This window comes from Colias croceus, chromosome 10 (genome assembly GCF_905220415.1).
Source record: "Colias croceus chromosome 10, ilColCroc2.1".
In the NCBI taxonomy this organism is placed as follows: domain Eukaryota; kingdom Metazoa; phylum Arthropoda; class Insecta; order Lepidoptera; family Pieridae; genus Colias; species Colias croceus.
In genome coordinates, this window is record NC_059546.1 from 3,198,626 (window position 1) to 3,215,777 (window position 17,152).

General features: G+C 30.5%; 1 protein-coding gene across 2 annotated transcripts in view; it reads left to right on the plus strand.

Moving 5' to 3' along the window:
• Positions 1-4,090: 4,090 nt before the first annotated feature.
• The window catches only part of LOC123695009 (protein artichoke), a 61,470-nt gene continuing 48,408 nt past the window's right edge, over positions 4,091-17,152 (plus strand). For both annotated transcript variants that reach the window (XM_045640688.1, XM_045640689.1), the window contains exon 1: positions 4,091-4,274. The gene's annotated coding sequence lies outside the window, so the exon portion shown is untranslated. The remainder of the gene's footprint in view (positions 4,275-17,152) is intronic.

Sequence of the window (17,152 nt, forward strand, 5' to 3'; positions counted from 1 at the left end):
TTAGGTAAGGCTCTTTTTTAAGACTATAAGAGGTAAATAAAACAGAATTTAATTTCATTTGCTTTAAACAACAACCTTGTTGTGGATTTGGTTAATAATTTTATCTTTACCACTAGTTTTGTAATCACGTGTTTTATTGTTGAGTTTCAATGGTAGTTAGCTCTCTGTAGGTATAAAAATAGAACATTACCAAAAAATATCGTTAGACGACGACTCTCCACTGATTTTCTGGGACATAAAGCTTTTATTACGAGTCATGACCTATCGAATATCAATAATTTATAAATTGCCGGGCAAATAGCGTTTTCATTCAGATAAAAAGAGTCATTAACGCGGTAATTAAATGATGTTCGCATGGACGGTCACGGGCCATTTTCTCACGAGTCGACTCGTCCATGGACTATTAAGTACTTGATGGAATTCATGTTTGTAATGAGTTTTGTTGTTTCTTTTATACGACAAAATTCTTTCCGCTATATGAATTAATGCTGTGTTTTCTTTCATCGCGCTGGAAATTATTCTTCCTCGATATAATCGTTACGGAAATAAGCATACTTGGCATATTTGCTTTTTTCCGATGGCGTGGGTAGCCAAAATCCTAGCATAAACCTAGATACATATTTTATTAGGTACTTAAACCTAAACATAGAGCCATAGAAAAAACGCAAAATAATTATTTTTAATTAAATTTATAATGTAGTAACCTTTACATTCAATTACATAATTTCTCACATTGTTTTATAGATCGTAAATCTGATTTTCAACACGCCAAGTAATAACTTCTAGGTCGTGGGATCGGAAAGAAGCGCAGCAGAATCGTTTTCAAAATATGGCTAATCCAATGAAGCTGATAAAACGGAAATTTATAAGTAAGTACCTACCTATATTTATATTGTATAATAGTATTGGTTCGCTATTGTACTCGTGTTTTAACTACAAAAAGGATTGATTCTAGAAAAGAATAGTCTCTGGTTGACCCTTTTTCTACAATTTTATTTTTTTATATTCAACGTTTTTTAAATATTAGTTTAGGCATAAATACCTAGTCAGACTTTCGCGTTTATAATAAAATAGCTGGTATTTCGATGACAAATTATACACAATACGTTTTATAGCTATTAGAGCTGAAAATAATGAGTTTGGTACCGGTACAGAAGTAAATTTATTGCTCATTGAAATTAATTACTTATTTAATATTAACGACCTATCATTATACTACTATTAATAGATAATAAAACCAAACTGAGATGTCAGCAATATGTAGCCACGCAGCCAGATACAAGCCATAGTAGCGGCATTGATTTATTTACAAGAAATAGTGAGTAATCAATCTGATTTTGGTAGACTTGTGGAAGGTACCTATTAAACTATATAGCATGTAATAGTTTGCTATATTATTCCGAAATAAAAGATGCGTTTTAGGTTTTCTTGTTAGATGTATATAGGATACTTTTATGCTTTTTCGAGATTATGCTATTAAAATTTGAGGGTTGTAGGTATATTAATAGAGAAGCATTTTTCTTCGAAACCCGCATGTACCTGTAGAACATTCCAGTATGTTCGTGAGAGTAAGATGCGAATCTCGAAAGTGCACTGTTTGTCTATTAGATATCATGTAAGCCATTGTGATGAAGAGATAGAAGCAGGTAAAACTGCGATTAGAATCTTTTTTGCTTGATGATCACGTAATAAAACCTTTAATTTTAATGTAATAACTAAGTTTATTTTTATGACACAATAACTTGAATGTTGAGATATACTCTTTTGTAGAAAAATATTTATTTTGATCAGCACTATACACTATACAGTAATTGTTTGTAACAAGCAAACATGTACAACAGAGCATATTCACACTCATAAATTGAAATATCTTTGTTATAAGTAGTAGTCATCAACATTTTAAAAGTACAATATGTATAATGTATATTTATGAAAATTCGATTTGGAAATATATAAAATCATACAAAATGTTTCATTGAATATTTCAAAATAAGATTTTATGTATTTGCGAGTATAAATCCAATTTTGTTGAAAAGAAGATGACAGTATAAAGTAGATTTAAAACGATATTAGGGAGTGGATTGAAGTCGATCGAAGCCAGCGATGTGTGAGTATTGCGTATCTTATTGCAGTATACCCTCTTTGACATTGGTATAGACTATATCTATACTAATATTATAAAGCTGAAGAGTTAGTTTGTTTGTTTGAACGCACTAATCTCGGCAACTACTGGTCCGATTTGAAAAATTCTTTCGGTGTTAGATAGCCCATATATATATATAGATAGCCCACGCGGAAGGCTATAGGCTATATATCATCACGCTAAGACCAACAGGAGCGGAGCAATGCGGGAGCACCGCAGGGAACAGCTAGTTATTATATAAAATCTTATATAATAACTAGCATAATCATATAACTAATATATAATCATATAACTAATATAATCATATATCAAAGAATTATTTAATCTATATTGTTATAATTATATAAATCCAGAAGTACCTACTATTCATGTTTAAGAATAAGAAACACGCGGTTTCTGATTAATAAAGATACTGATTTGTTGTTATATAGATAATAGACGTTTGTAATATGTATATAAAATTTGTTTATAATTACTCTAGTATAATAGGTCATTGTAATTACTGCAAAACTTAATGGTTAGGAATTTTTTAGAATTTATAAAATGTAAACGAGCAAAATTAATTTCACGTTATGACAATGTTACGAATAGTTAATTTATTTCAATATTTTCTAATATTTAAGAGGAGTTATCAATGTAGAGCATTATACCCTTAGAAGAGGCGCGCCGCGCGAGTATCCGACGTTCGTTAATACGTCGGTACCACACTAGTGGTCTTTTGTATTGTTTTATTTGGTGTACAATAAAGAGTTTATTATTATTATTATTAGTGGTAATTGGTAATTAAACTTTGTATGAAGCGTGTTCGGGGAAACCACTCTGAAAGTGAACTTGCTTGATACGTGGTTAATATGAATTAATATTCTCCTTTGTCAATTTTTGGCGAGCATGAAGGATCAAGTGGAATATAAATAATTTATGAGATTTTTCCATCTGCAGGGAAGAAGAAGAGTACTTAGTGGAAGGCGTTGTAAGAAAATACCGTTATAAGTAGTAAAAAACGTCTCTATAACATTACTCTGGTTTGATAACTTCTGTTTTACGATCCGCATTTCATATCTCCAATTATCAGGTGAGTGTTATTATGTTCTTATTGTTACTACGTGCTAAAAAATTCAACCTTCGGCTTAAGATTTTTATAACCAACATTCTTGTTGTATTTGTCTTCTAGAGAACGCGCAGGAATAACTCTTTAATTGACTCTGTAATTTAATTTTAAATAGGTAGATGTAAAAAAGTGAAGTGATCGAGGCTGGCAAAAGCCCTGTTAAGTTTGCACCAATTCATAAATTATTAGTTCTTAATATCTTAACATCAATCTTCATATAATTTATTTGTATTTTTTCACGTATTTTTTATACTCAGATATTACTGAATGCAATTTATCCATCTCTCAAGACATTTAATCCCTCTCGTTGGTAATAGTTTCACTGTAGACGCGTTGATGTCTTTTGTCAGCACTCGGGTTGCGTACGCGCAGTCACGATTTACTCTGCAATGGTTTAAATAGATTGTGTAGTATTTTATCGGCGGATAGATCTATCATTTTAATGTTTGGTATGATGTGTAACTGCATAGTTAATGTCTCATAAAACATTATGTCTAAATTGTTACTGCGAGTTCCAAATAAATTAATAAAGTCACTGGGAATGTTAAGTAAAGTTATCTCAATTATTATTATTATATGATTGATAATTTAATATAGATCTACGTAACATGGAAAACAATTATATATATAACGATTGTTAAATATGAAACATAATTTATATAGTTATACACTTCATCTGACGCACATGTAAATAATGCATGAAATGATCGTAACCTGACCGATGCGAGTAAACACGCAGCGTACCTTCACCCACACAGTCAAGGTAGAGCAGAAGCGTGATAAAAAATCACGACAAAGTAAAGAAATGAAATGTCAGAGCCGCTCCGACCCTCCGGCGCTCGACGGACCAACGGTACTCGATCCGCGGCAACCGGCGACTGCGCAGGTCCATGCCCTCTCCGCACAAACTAGTGATAAACCTAGTGCAGTGAAACCAAATCGATCTGTGAAATGTTCTGTGTGTGATACTGTGTGCTTATAGTGTCTCGTCTAGGATCCTCCAGAACTCTCGACGCTTCAAAGGCAAGTTTCAGATAAACACTTTGCATTTTAAACGACCACTTATCAATATGAATAAACTTCAAAGTTTAGTTCGGAACTGGGTACGTTCCCGTGGAATATATTTGTTTTATAACTCGCGGCAACGGCAGCCATTTGAATGAATAAATATTTAGTTATGTGAAAAATCCATACGTTGCTAGAGACGACCGCGGAGTAATTCCTGAATGTTGGCATTTTATCATTGCCGCTACCGTACACTGGATTGTGCATTTTGTTATGAATTTTATATTCATAGATACATATTTAATTCTTGAAATAAATCTATAAATTTCTCTACAGTTAATAAGTGTTGTAGCTATAATAGGCCACGATAAATAAAACTAGGCAATGAAGGTCAACGTCATTATCAATTTCCACTCATGAGCTTAAAGCTCTTTCGTGAAACAATTTGAAAGTACGCATACCAATCATTACGTGTTTGCTTTTATGCGGTCAGTGGTTATTATTTATGATGAAGTTTTTATATTATGTTGTAGTGAAATTATCATTGTACATTAATGCATTCTTAAGGTGGATCTTGAAAACATAATATATTCCGTGGTGTACGTGTCACGTACATTCAACACTTGATAGGCAAGATAAAAACCAGTTTACAATTCAAAGATTGAAATGAATTAAGATACTATATATCTTCTATACATATATAATAAATCTGTAGAAGGGTCAATTCTGTACATTGAAAATATTAAAAAAATAAATAGCAGGGGGTGTTACTGGATCGATACCAAACCCAAATATGTGATTAAAAAAAATTTTGTGTGTCTGTCTGTCTGTCTGTATGTTCAGGCATCACGTGAAAACTAACGGTCCGATTTCGATGAAACTTGGTATAATTATACTTTATTATCCTGGGCATACAATAGGATACTTTTTATCCCGGAAAAATACGTAGAAAAAAAAAATCTTAACTTTTCTTAAATTTTCCGCGCGGACGGAGTCGCGGGCGGAAGCTAGTTATATAAATATTTTCGTTTGTTTATATAATTTTCAGAAATGTGTATTCTTTGTTTAATTAAAATTTACATATGTTAATAGAAACGTTAATCAAACTATCATTTACATGGTAACAACACAAGTTCTGCAAGCTGTATAACAAGCACTGTACCAACATAATAATGCTAATTTCGGTCCATTGTCGAATAAACTGGAATGAGAATGATCACAAATTGCATCAGATGTTGAACGTGACCCACTGAGCCGAAAGGAAAACAATACCAAGTCATATTTGCAGTAGGGGTAGTCTGTACACATTAGTCGGTAATTACCGATAACTAATTTATAGACCCGTCTTCAGCAATGAAAGTGATGTAGCTTAATACCTCTCCCCAATTTGATGGAAGCATACAATGGATACATATTTGTTTATAATTTTTATTCTTCACAAAACTTTCCGTTATGCGTCAAAATATTTATATAATAATAGCCTTGTAGAAATGCATTTTTATCTAAATTAATAACATCATTTTTTCAATTCCGTAGATATATGAAAAATAAATAAAATATAGATTTCATGGATTTGGAAAATCATTTCTTTGCAACACATTCGAATATTGTCAAAACAAATTATTCTTTGACATTGTCAATCGTTATGATACCGACGTTTGATCTCGACAAGATCTCGAAGGCCCTTCTCCCATTACGCTACCGGTATCCTACACGTCCGCGACTAGTATACGTGGTCGGTTTTGCGTCGCGTTTCGCGCTTATCTATTCGGAAGAAAGATAAAAAATAATTCTTATCATCATGTTGTAGTTCTCGTGCGGCTATAAAAACTCTACAATTTACTTATGTTTCTTTCAATATATGGATGAATCCAGTACTTCCTACTTTTACATCGTCACTGGAATCGCTCGACATAGCGTCCGTCTACAAAAACGAGGCACAATAATGATGAATTTAGTCATTTTTCAGTCGCTTAATATGCGAGCATCGGGCAGCGAGCAAATATCTAACTAGTATTCTACTCGAGTATCGTATTCTAGAAGTATCGAAATGGGAGAAGGGCCTTACGGTTTGTGTGGGTTTGTAGATACGGTTGATAATATCGGAAACATTATAGATTATTATAAAGATATTTCACACTTCCGATGCTACATGATTTAATGCAATATTTTTTTCTCTTATTTAATGTTATTGCAATTAAAATAAAATAAACAAATAATGTTCAAAATTTTATTGAAAATGTTAAGAAGCCTCTTATATTAAATTAAATAAATATTAAAATAGTGTACTGCTGTCTGCATTTATTCAGCCTAAATTATTGCATTCATATTCGATTAATTTCTTTTTGAACTTCTAGAATAATAAAATTATACAGATGAATACAAATAAAATAAAACGATCCAATTACGAAAAAAATTTATTAGAAAAATTTAATTTAACAGTTTATAATAGCGTAGTTGAACTTGAAAATTTGGCTCAAAACCATCATCTCTCACCAACATAATTCTAGTAACTTGTTCATCTGTAAAATATAAAATTTATGGGTAAATATTTATATTTATCGCCTAAATAATATTACCCGTGAACCGCTAAATCAATTGCATATATTCATCCTTTGCTTATTAACTATAATAAAATATAAAATTATGCACATAATATAATATAATAATACAAGCTAAAAATACAAGTGATACAAATTATCCGTTCCGTCCTTAGTTTTAGTTCCGTCCGTTTCTATGATGTCTTAAAGATTTCTCAAAAGGCTTCGAATTGAGCAGAATTATCTTGTAGAGCTTTTGGAGTCTTTTGATTAGAATTTTAATGCACTTCACAAATAACGAAATATTACTAAACTAAAACTAATAGCTTTAACTATATAAAAACATAACGCAGATTGATATTTTCTTAGGATATTTGTTATCCAATAGATTTATAGGACTTTTAAGAACATAATTAAAAATTATCCTCTTGAAAACACACAATTATAGGTATATTTATTTTGATAGAAATATTATTTTCATGATTGATGATTGATGTCAAATGTCAAAAAAGTAAATAAAGAGATTGCCATACATGGAATTTTGGATTCCATGAATATGTAATTAATAGAACATTAATTAAACGATTGATATAAAAAAATATCGAATTTGATTAAAATTAAATTAACTGCCATGTTTTTTTGTGCATAAAATTTGCTTTTTTTATATGCAATTGCAATTGTAATAATGCGAAAATTAATATAACTAATTTTAATTTACTATCTATTCCCTAAAACTAAGCTAAATTTCTTGGAAAAAGAACACTAAATTTTTTAGGTCTATACTATAGTTACTGATTGGTTACTGATAATCGTTAGTTACCGACCGATTTCGGTCGATATCGATGTCGATTAGTGTCGAGACTACACCTACAGGAGGTATTTTGGTTTACCGTTCACCGCTCGTGTTAGTAAACGACCAATCAAGATTGTATGACTCAATATGGTAAAATTCTGTGGGTTTTGAACTAGTCTATTCTATTATGGAATTGAAAGTTCTTTAGAGTAGGAATCTGGCTCGCAAACACATGTTTATGATAGGAACAATATTTTATATAGAAGCAATGTTGTATGGTTTATTTATTATACGATATCAGGCTTAAAATTTCATATGGCTCTGAACCTTTTTATGGTTAAGAAGATAACACGAAACTCTAATTAGTTTTGCGATGAAGTTTTAGAAAGCATGTACACCAAATTAGCTGTTAATTGTATAAGAATCCAAAATGGAATTATTATCATTTCAAATCTTATTTAAAATATTTTAAAATTAAATTTTTAGTTACTTCAATATTCGTTAACTTAACGTATTACATAAATGGATTTTCGCGATTCCGATGACCTTTTTAATACATATTTTATTACCCCAGAGAGCTTTATCCAAAACTTGTAATGAACATATTTTATTTAACGTTCAAATACTTTGGTCCAACTCGTCAAATGAGAAATCATATTTGCTATTACAAAAATAATTTAGTGTTTGTACTTTTACTATTAAACATATTCAGAATAAAAATAAAAATATTTTTTTCTGAATGTGAAATAAATTCTAATTCTGTAGTCTGTAGATATGTATTTTTTTTATTAAAGTTTTGCATCAGTAAATGTTGATAAATGAATGTATTTTAAATGACAAAATAAATTATAACAATGTAGAAAACCCAAGAGGATTAAATTGGAAACACTAAGTATCAAAAAATATACGTTTTCATTTATTTCATACTTTCCAACAAATTACATGAAAATTATAAACATTTCGAACTCTTGCAAATTGAATCAACAATTTGTTATAGTTTTCAAACCAAATAAGAACGTTAAGATAAATTGAAAGGTGGATTTAGTAAAAACTCAATTGTGAGTGATTTTAACGCTACTGATGTAAGAGTCTGTGCATTGTATAACTGTTTTCTTATTGCTTTGTAGTTTTACATCATTTGTCACTATTTGAAAGCGTCTGGTACCTACTCTATTTTCATTTTACAATAATTAACTTTAACCTTACAAACCAAACTCTGCATATCTATGCATAGGTACGTAACTACGTATCTATCGTTCTTATTGCATGTGCAATAAGAAAATTTACATGGATTATTTATTCGTTCTTATTGCATGTGCAATAAGAAAATTTACGTCGATAATTTTCTCTAAAATTTCTCTAAAAGCTCAGTATCACAAAATATTTTAATAGATACTACAATACATTCGTAGACGGAGTTATGTTCTGCGTAGGTAGGCGTTTTAGTGTCTTAGACGTGATATATTACCTAGGTCTGAAGTAATGTTAAACTTTAGAGAAATGGCTAATCTTTAATACTCCCAGTGAGAATGTTTCAGTAACTCTGACTTATAGAACTAGAGAACAAAATATGCAATTAACTGGGGGACAGTATACGACGTTATTTAAGTTGACATCCAGTAAAAGTAATGTGATAAGTTTACTTGGCTGAGTTTGAAATATGAGTCGTATAGAGAAGAAAGTATCATCCGTAATAAAATATACGCACTTTCTTTGCGTTGTTTGCACGACCTGTGTAAGTGAATTGTGTGCTTAAGATTTATGTTTTGTTTTACGTCATTTGAAGCCGCTTTGCTGTTCGTATTTTTTTTCAATCATAGAATGCAAATAAAGTGTCTTATGTGAAATTATATTATGTACTTTCATTTGGCTTAAAAGTTTAGAATACGTGCATATATTATGAGTCAATGAGTGTCTTGTAAAAAGCTTGGAAAAAAAGCTTAGAGACAATATCTTATCAAGAAGGGAAGTGGTGTTCCATTTAGTAAATACAGGTATACGTAATGATAAGAAATTCTTTTTGTTAGCAAATTATTTATGAGCTGTTTCTCTGAATATTTTGATGACGGATTGCGATAATATTTGTAAAAGCTGTTTTTCACTTTGTTCTCGTTATTCTGTCGTTTTTTTTCCTGTTAGTTAATAACATTTTGCGATAATGGTAGTCTCGTGAATCAGTTAAATAGAAATTTTAAGAAAAAAGATTACAGATAAACAACATATCTGTCAGTCTTCATAAGCTAAATTATATTTTTTCTAGAAATTCCGATCAAACCATAAATTAACATAGGTATGTATCGGGAAAGTTTGTAGCAACATATAATTGCATCGGAGCCATCCAAAATTAATTAGCCAGAGAGGAATTTATAAAACATGAAAATCAATTTATCCGTGTAATTAATAATATCGTGGCAATCGGATTTTCCAGTTTATGAGAGCATGACTGGTCCGCCTCAGTTTCTTATATTGTATAACTGATTTCTACAAGATGGACTAGGAAGGTATTTGTTTTCGTTCCGGGCATGTATGGAGTAACTGTGCCATTTCAAACCGTATACAATTGTTATATCAATAGTTGGTATAGGTATATATATGTAGATATATGTGATTCAAAGCGTTTCTAAGAGGTTTTTTGAATAGATAAATATTAAGTTGGACATATTTTAAATGACAAGCATTCTTAAGAGATTTTGTATGACGATAGGTCTTGTTAAGGTGATATGATTAATACTGAACATTATAAATGTATAAACAACAATATTGGCAGTCAATTCAAAATGTCAAAGGTACCTATAACACGTGGGGATTACGCGCTTATGGTGTTAATGGATTATTGTTAGTTCATTAGTCTTGTTTGGTATAATTGGATTTGGATCTTAGCTGAAATATTAACGAGTTCATCCGGTTAAAATGTAAACTTTAAATTAGGGTAATCTTGCATATGAAATTCCTTCCTAGTTTACAAATTTCCAACAATATGTCGATACGAGATCATTATAAAGTTTTAGTTTCATACTAACTTTTAAAGGATGCGATGCACACGGTAATTTGCCGAGCATAAGTGGAAAGGTTCAACTTTAATATTTCTACGTTCCCCGATGTACGGAAGTTTCAGCTAGATGCCTTCAATCCCTCAACGTCAGCTTTATTCGGCAGTTACAAAGAACGTAAGACGTTTTATAAATCGACGTTTCTGCACGCTCTACATCATGCTATCGATCTTCTCTAAAAATGTCAAGGATTTTAAAATCTTATCATATTTGGACAGGGGATGTATCTGAGTTATGCAAGTATGGAGTTATATCGATTGCTATAGCGTCGAATTATAAAGACGTTGCTCTTTTGTGATATAGTAGTAGATAAATTATTAAGTCTGCGGAAATATAATAATCAACAACTAGAAGAATAAAAATAACGTGAATGTAGTTTGTGCTCAATACACTAGTTGAGATAACAGCATCTATTGTAATTCTTATTGCCTTCGGTATTTGGCTATGTGCTTCGCCTTGAGCCTTAACCTGATCGCCTTCACTTCAATCGTCACGAAGTGTCACCAAAATAGCCAACGGTTATCACTTTCTATTTCTTCATGGCAAATTATTTCCCCAATCTATATATAAAAATGAAACCTCTTTCGCGTTGTCACGGCATCACGTGTGAACGGCTAAAACGATTTCAATAATTCTTTTTTTATTATATTCCTTGAAGTACGAGGATGGTTCTTATGTAGAGAAAACGTAAATATGTACTACGGGCGAAATCGGGGCGGACCGCTAGTTTCAAATAAAAATATCTCCAATTGTAATTAAGGAAGAGCGGTAATCATTCTACATTGTAAAGGTACCATCATGTACTTGTCTAGAATACTTAAAGGGTCGGTAATTCAGAAATATTGTGGTTTACTCTGAACAAGCTTTAAAGTAAATTTCCAAATTTACTTTAACTATAGCGTAAATTGAATAACTAAGGGTAAACGTTCTAGGATGTTTGTTAATATTTTAGTTGTAGAGAGTCTAGACGGCCACTAGTGGCTGTTAAGTAAATAAATGGAGTAATCTACAATCTAGAGGTAATTTAAGAAATCTATTTTCTACCTTAAGTGATTATTTTGCTTTTTTCTGTAATACAATGGTTTTTTCAGTAATACGATGATAGGGGCGATCTCTTTCTAGTACCTATGAGATGAATTACTCTCAAAAATATGAAATAATTTGTATGCAAATAATATTTTTCATTCTATTGGCTTATCATCTTAATCTGTTTACAAAATATCTTCAATTTGTTTATAAATTAATTTTTAAAATTTAGTGTTCTAAGTTTAAATCTTTAGATTATCAACCATTTGATAAGTACGTTCTCAAAACTCTAAAAGAAACACATCAGACATGAGCATTTACGAGTTATACAATACCATACATAGCTTCCCCGACCTGGGTACATAATACTGAGCACACGCTGATATAATATGACAGGAAATTAAGTTACCCCCACTGTAGGTACACTGCTTTATGGAAACAGTTCAATAGCAAGCATCTGCATCAACAAGATAGGTTGCAGTGTTGTGTTACGGACGCCTACGGAATAATATGGATTTCATCTTTAAGGCTCGACTACCACCTTTAGAAATCTAATATCGGTTTACGCATAAATGGGTCGCATTGCAACGAGAATCTGGTTCAAGGAAATTGGAGTCATGCAGTATGTGGAGGAGCAGATTGTGTCTAGATTCAAAAAGTTGTGATTGTATAATAATATTATGTTTATTTTTGGAAGCTTCTAAGTTCCTCAGGATAATGGCTCAAACATTAACAGTCTTTAACCGTATTTAAATTATAAATAAGTGCATGTTGGATCATTTTATTTCTAATCATTTAATGTCTCGCATACATTCCACTAATACGTATGATGAAATTAATCATCAAATGTAAATATGCTTCGCAAATGTTATATTTACCTATTTATAATACATGCTAATAGATGCTAATTATGTCATTGCTATTTAATTTGTAAAAATCCTTCACAAAGGTAGGTAATGTTATTATAACTTTAAGTAATGTCATAACGGTAACAAAATATTTATCAATAATATTAACGAGAGCAATATAACAATATTACTGTACCCACAATAAAATATTTCGGTTATTCTATAGTCTATACCTTCGAAATACTCGCTCGGAAATGTAATAGTAGGTCACCAGTTCATGCATTTTGTTACGCATGATCTAGTGTACAAAAGTATTAACTATTTTTAGGTTTAATAAAAAAACAATATTTAAACGGATTATAGATTACATATTCAATAGAGCATAATATTTTAGTTATTTGAATAAATAATAAAGGTGCTGTTAAATATAAATATGAATTCATTGAGTGTCAGAAAAAGGAAATTATTCTCATTGTTTCATTTTATGTCCCAATTTGTAAGATAAAAATAAATTTAAAATTTGATAAAAAGCCTTGCTACGTGCCCCGATTTTTACAAAAGCTTTAATTGTGAATTGTGTTTTTTATACCTATAGTAAATTGATTTTTATTTTATTATTAACTTTAAATATATGATATTATTGTTTATTAGAATATAATTTAAATATTTCTTCATTGAACATAATATCGTAATTCTCACATGAGCCACACCTTTAGTTTTAATAATTTATTAATAAAGAAAAAACTGCTTCAGAATAAACTAGTTTCTACACAATTATTGCCTACCGTTACGGTTCGGCCATTGACCTTTTGTTCTAGAATAGAAGTAATTCTACAACCCGTATTATTATAAAACCAATTCATGAAGATATTGTAAATAACCAAATTGTAAATAACCATTGAATGATTTTAGAAGAGCGATATTACTTCTGATACTTACATACTATTTATTTTATCAATTAATTATATCGAATCTAATAAAAAAATATTCTAGAATCACACGTCAATATCAATATTTTAAAATTTCTAAAACATGAATGGAAGGCTTTTTTCTTTGCAAAACTTACGAAAACATTATTTTGTTACCCAATGTTTCTATTTGGTTCTATTCACGGCGAGCTTGGATGGATAGTTAAGATAATGTAGTTAATATGAGCAATTTATACAGTTACGTAGGTACAGTTATTTAAAAACGAAAAAGTAGCAGTACATAATACTACGCATTACGAACGCAGTTACCTATGTACTTTGCGTGTAGACTGTTTAGATTTTTAACTGACGTTCCCAAAACGACGTAAGGTTCTCAATTCACAGTGTGGATATTATTGATGATTGTGGAGAGAATGAATATAAGGAATATAAATTATAGCTCTACTAGCGTTAGCTACTGTTAAGTATTGTGGCTCAACATTCTTTCTTATTAAATAAATAGGTACACTCCTTTGTATAATATTAATAAGTTATCAAATTGCATAACATTTTATCGTCAGATTTATCAATTTCATTAAAAATTTTTATATAAATAAAGCCGTTACGACGAAATATTCAGTTAGAAAAACGCTACAGCTAAACGTATAACTGTCGTTACAATGAAATGTGTTTGCGCTCTGTTTCTTCACTCCCTAATGTAGGCTCTTCATTAACTTAAGAAGGTGTAAGTACACTTAATCTTGTAAAGTATCCCGTTTTTTACGCGTTCTTGAGCGTGAAATGTTATATTATTTTCTAGGAATCGTTCCCCTCGTACAAAAGCGGCTGAACAATAAGTTCAAATCGTCTTTGTGATGAGACAATGGAATAAAAACGTGGCTTCAAAGAATGTAGTTTCATTCGGCGAAAGTCAATTAATATTAAAATTTCGCGGAGAGACAATTATGAAATTTTTAATGTTTGCTCTTAAAATTATGCAATTGTAACGGGCTTATGTAAAATCTGAGATAGTAACAATACGAGGATAAAAACTTTGTATTGTTAGCTTAGTTTTGGTGTTCTCTCTGTTAACATTAGATTAGAGTTGGTGGGTACTTTTTAAATATTACTCCATAGTTAATAACTAATTAAAAAATTATTTTTGTGCTTGCATAAATTTGAATTTCAATAACTTATTATAAAGCATTAATTATTTTTACATGGCAGGTATATCAAAGATTTCTAATTGTCAATGCGGTACTTATAGAAAAAAATGTATTCTACGAAGTAATGAATTAATAAAGTACTAGGTATTGAAAGACATTGTACGTTAGAGTAGTTTTTTTGTGTGTCCAGTGAAAGTGAACATATTACTTTCTTTAAAGTGAAGATTGCAAATAATATTTTTATTCGTTTGTATTATTCGGGCTACTTAAATTTGGAGTTGAATTAAAAATTTCTGATTGTGTTTTTTAAAAAAAACTTGAGGCTAGGCTCAAGGCATCTATCACGCAGGCAAAATTTTATCTTTAGTATTTGTGTACATTATACTGTTCTAACCATATTATTAATACCAAAGATGTCTACAAAAAGGTGTTTTTTGCACGTAAAAGTACTGAGCATATACTTCTATTTGATTCCTTTAAATTATTAAATAGTTTATTTCTTCAAGATATAGCAGGATAGAGTCAAATGGCTCTTATTGCCGGAGGCCAGGACTTTCTTTGGGTTATTCAGCCAGTTAGTAAGTAAGTTTATAACTTCTAAACCCTCTTGACATTTTGAAACTATCAATAACTTTATTGAGTTAGAAGTAACATAATACTACCCTTACTATTTAATAAATGGTTTTAGGTAGGTTTAACTTATAATGTACTTGTACTCGAAGGTACTTGGAAAGACGAATTTTTACGATTTTACTACCTACTTATTGATTATTTAAAAATGGTAATGAGTGACCTAAAGTACCTATAATAAAATCAAAGCTACATTGTGCCGGATTCAGATCCGTTCATCAGTTATGGCGTTACTGAAACGAAAAACCATCCAAACAAACTTTCTCATTTAGAACATCATGCTACATATTTTATTATACAGTAAGAATACCTCAAATTTCATATTTCAAATTAACTTAATTAATTGCAATTATAAATTATTAAGAATGAAAAAAATCATGAACAGTATGCATTTAAAAACACTTCTTTATACACACAACAAAAGTAAAAGTGTACCTATTTCTTTGACAGTTCATTAGATTTAAATTAAAAATTCAATAGATAGTTTAAAAGTCGTATCTAAAGCTTTATCTGTCACTTATCTGAGACAGTCACAGTTAGGAATTGGGATTGCTAATTAGGTAGTATAATGTACCTACTGATTATTTTGTTTATTATAATGCTCTTTCTACGCAAGAATGTGAAAGATTAACGGTATATGCGGACATGCGTGTAATTATATTTTATCGCGGATTAATAGATAGTTAATGTGAAAGTGTTTCATACAATTTTACATTGTTTTAACTTCTCACGATTGAAAATACATTAATGGTAAAGCGAGCTGAATGTGATTTTTAATTTAATACTCCATTCATTTGTTGAATAAATGACATTAATTTGCGATAGTGAAAAGTAAAATATAATAAAGCGTTATACTTGTTGTTAAGGAAAAAATACGAAAACGCCTGGAACAATTCGACAAATAGAAATATTTATAAATGTACGTAAGTGTTTCTTATTAAATCGAAAATTGGAAAATCGGCTTTCATGAGAAGCCGAGTCAACTAGTTTTTCATAAATATAACGAAAATTTTCTTCATTAGATGCCTCAAAATTACTTCCCATGTTTGTGCTTAAAATTGATTGAATAAAATAGCTATGTATAAACAGATATATAAATATAAAATTGAATATTCAGAGTTCTCTGTTATTTAATACTAGCTTTCGCCCGCGACTCCGTCCGCGCGGAAAAATTAATATTTATTTTTTTCTACGTATTTTTCCGGGACAAAAAGTATCCTATTTTATGCCCAGGATAATAAGGTATAATTATACCAAGTTTCATCGAAATCGAACCGTTAGTTTTCACGTGATGCCTGAACATACAGACAGACAGACAGATAGACCGACAGACAAAATTTTTTTAATCACATATTTGGGTTTGGTATCGATCCAGTAACACCCCTTGCTATTTATTTTTTCAATATTTTCAATGTACAGAATTGACCCTTCTACAGATTTATTATATACGTATAGATAATAGATATCGTTAAATGCTTCCGTACTGTGCTAGAAAAATGCAAGACAAAATATTTGCGTGCGTTGTCTTAACGGTTTCATGACTTTGTTTGAAATGCTGGTTAGTAACCGTTTGTACGGTAAACCCAGTTATAATACATACGTAATTTTAACAACATAAGTAGGCCTTATTAATTTAGTGCTCTTTGAAGCTACAAGTATAAATAAACAAAAGTTTGATCGTTGTATTATCTGTTCAGGAAACCGTCAGAGTATAAAAAGTTTGAATGTTAATGTAGATATTACATAATGGTTTACATTATGTGATTTTCTACTTGGTTATACTGTAAAACATCAAGGACTTAAGGGAATAAATTGCTCTGAACATTTTGACTTTATTTAGAAATTGCCGTATAATTCATACCTATCCTTATCATTGTAAATTAACATTTAAGGTAATAAATAGAGTCATCAAAGCCAAGTTCCACGAAATGTTAG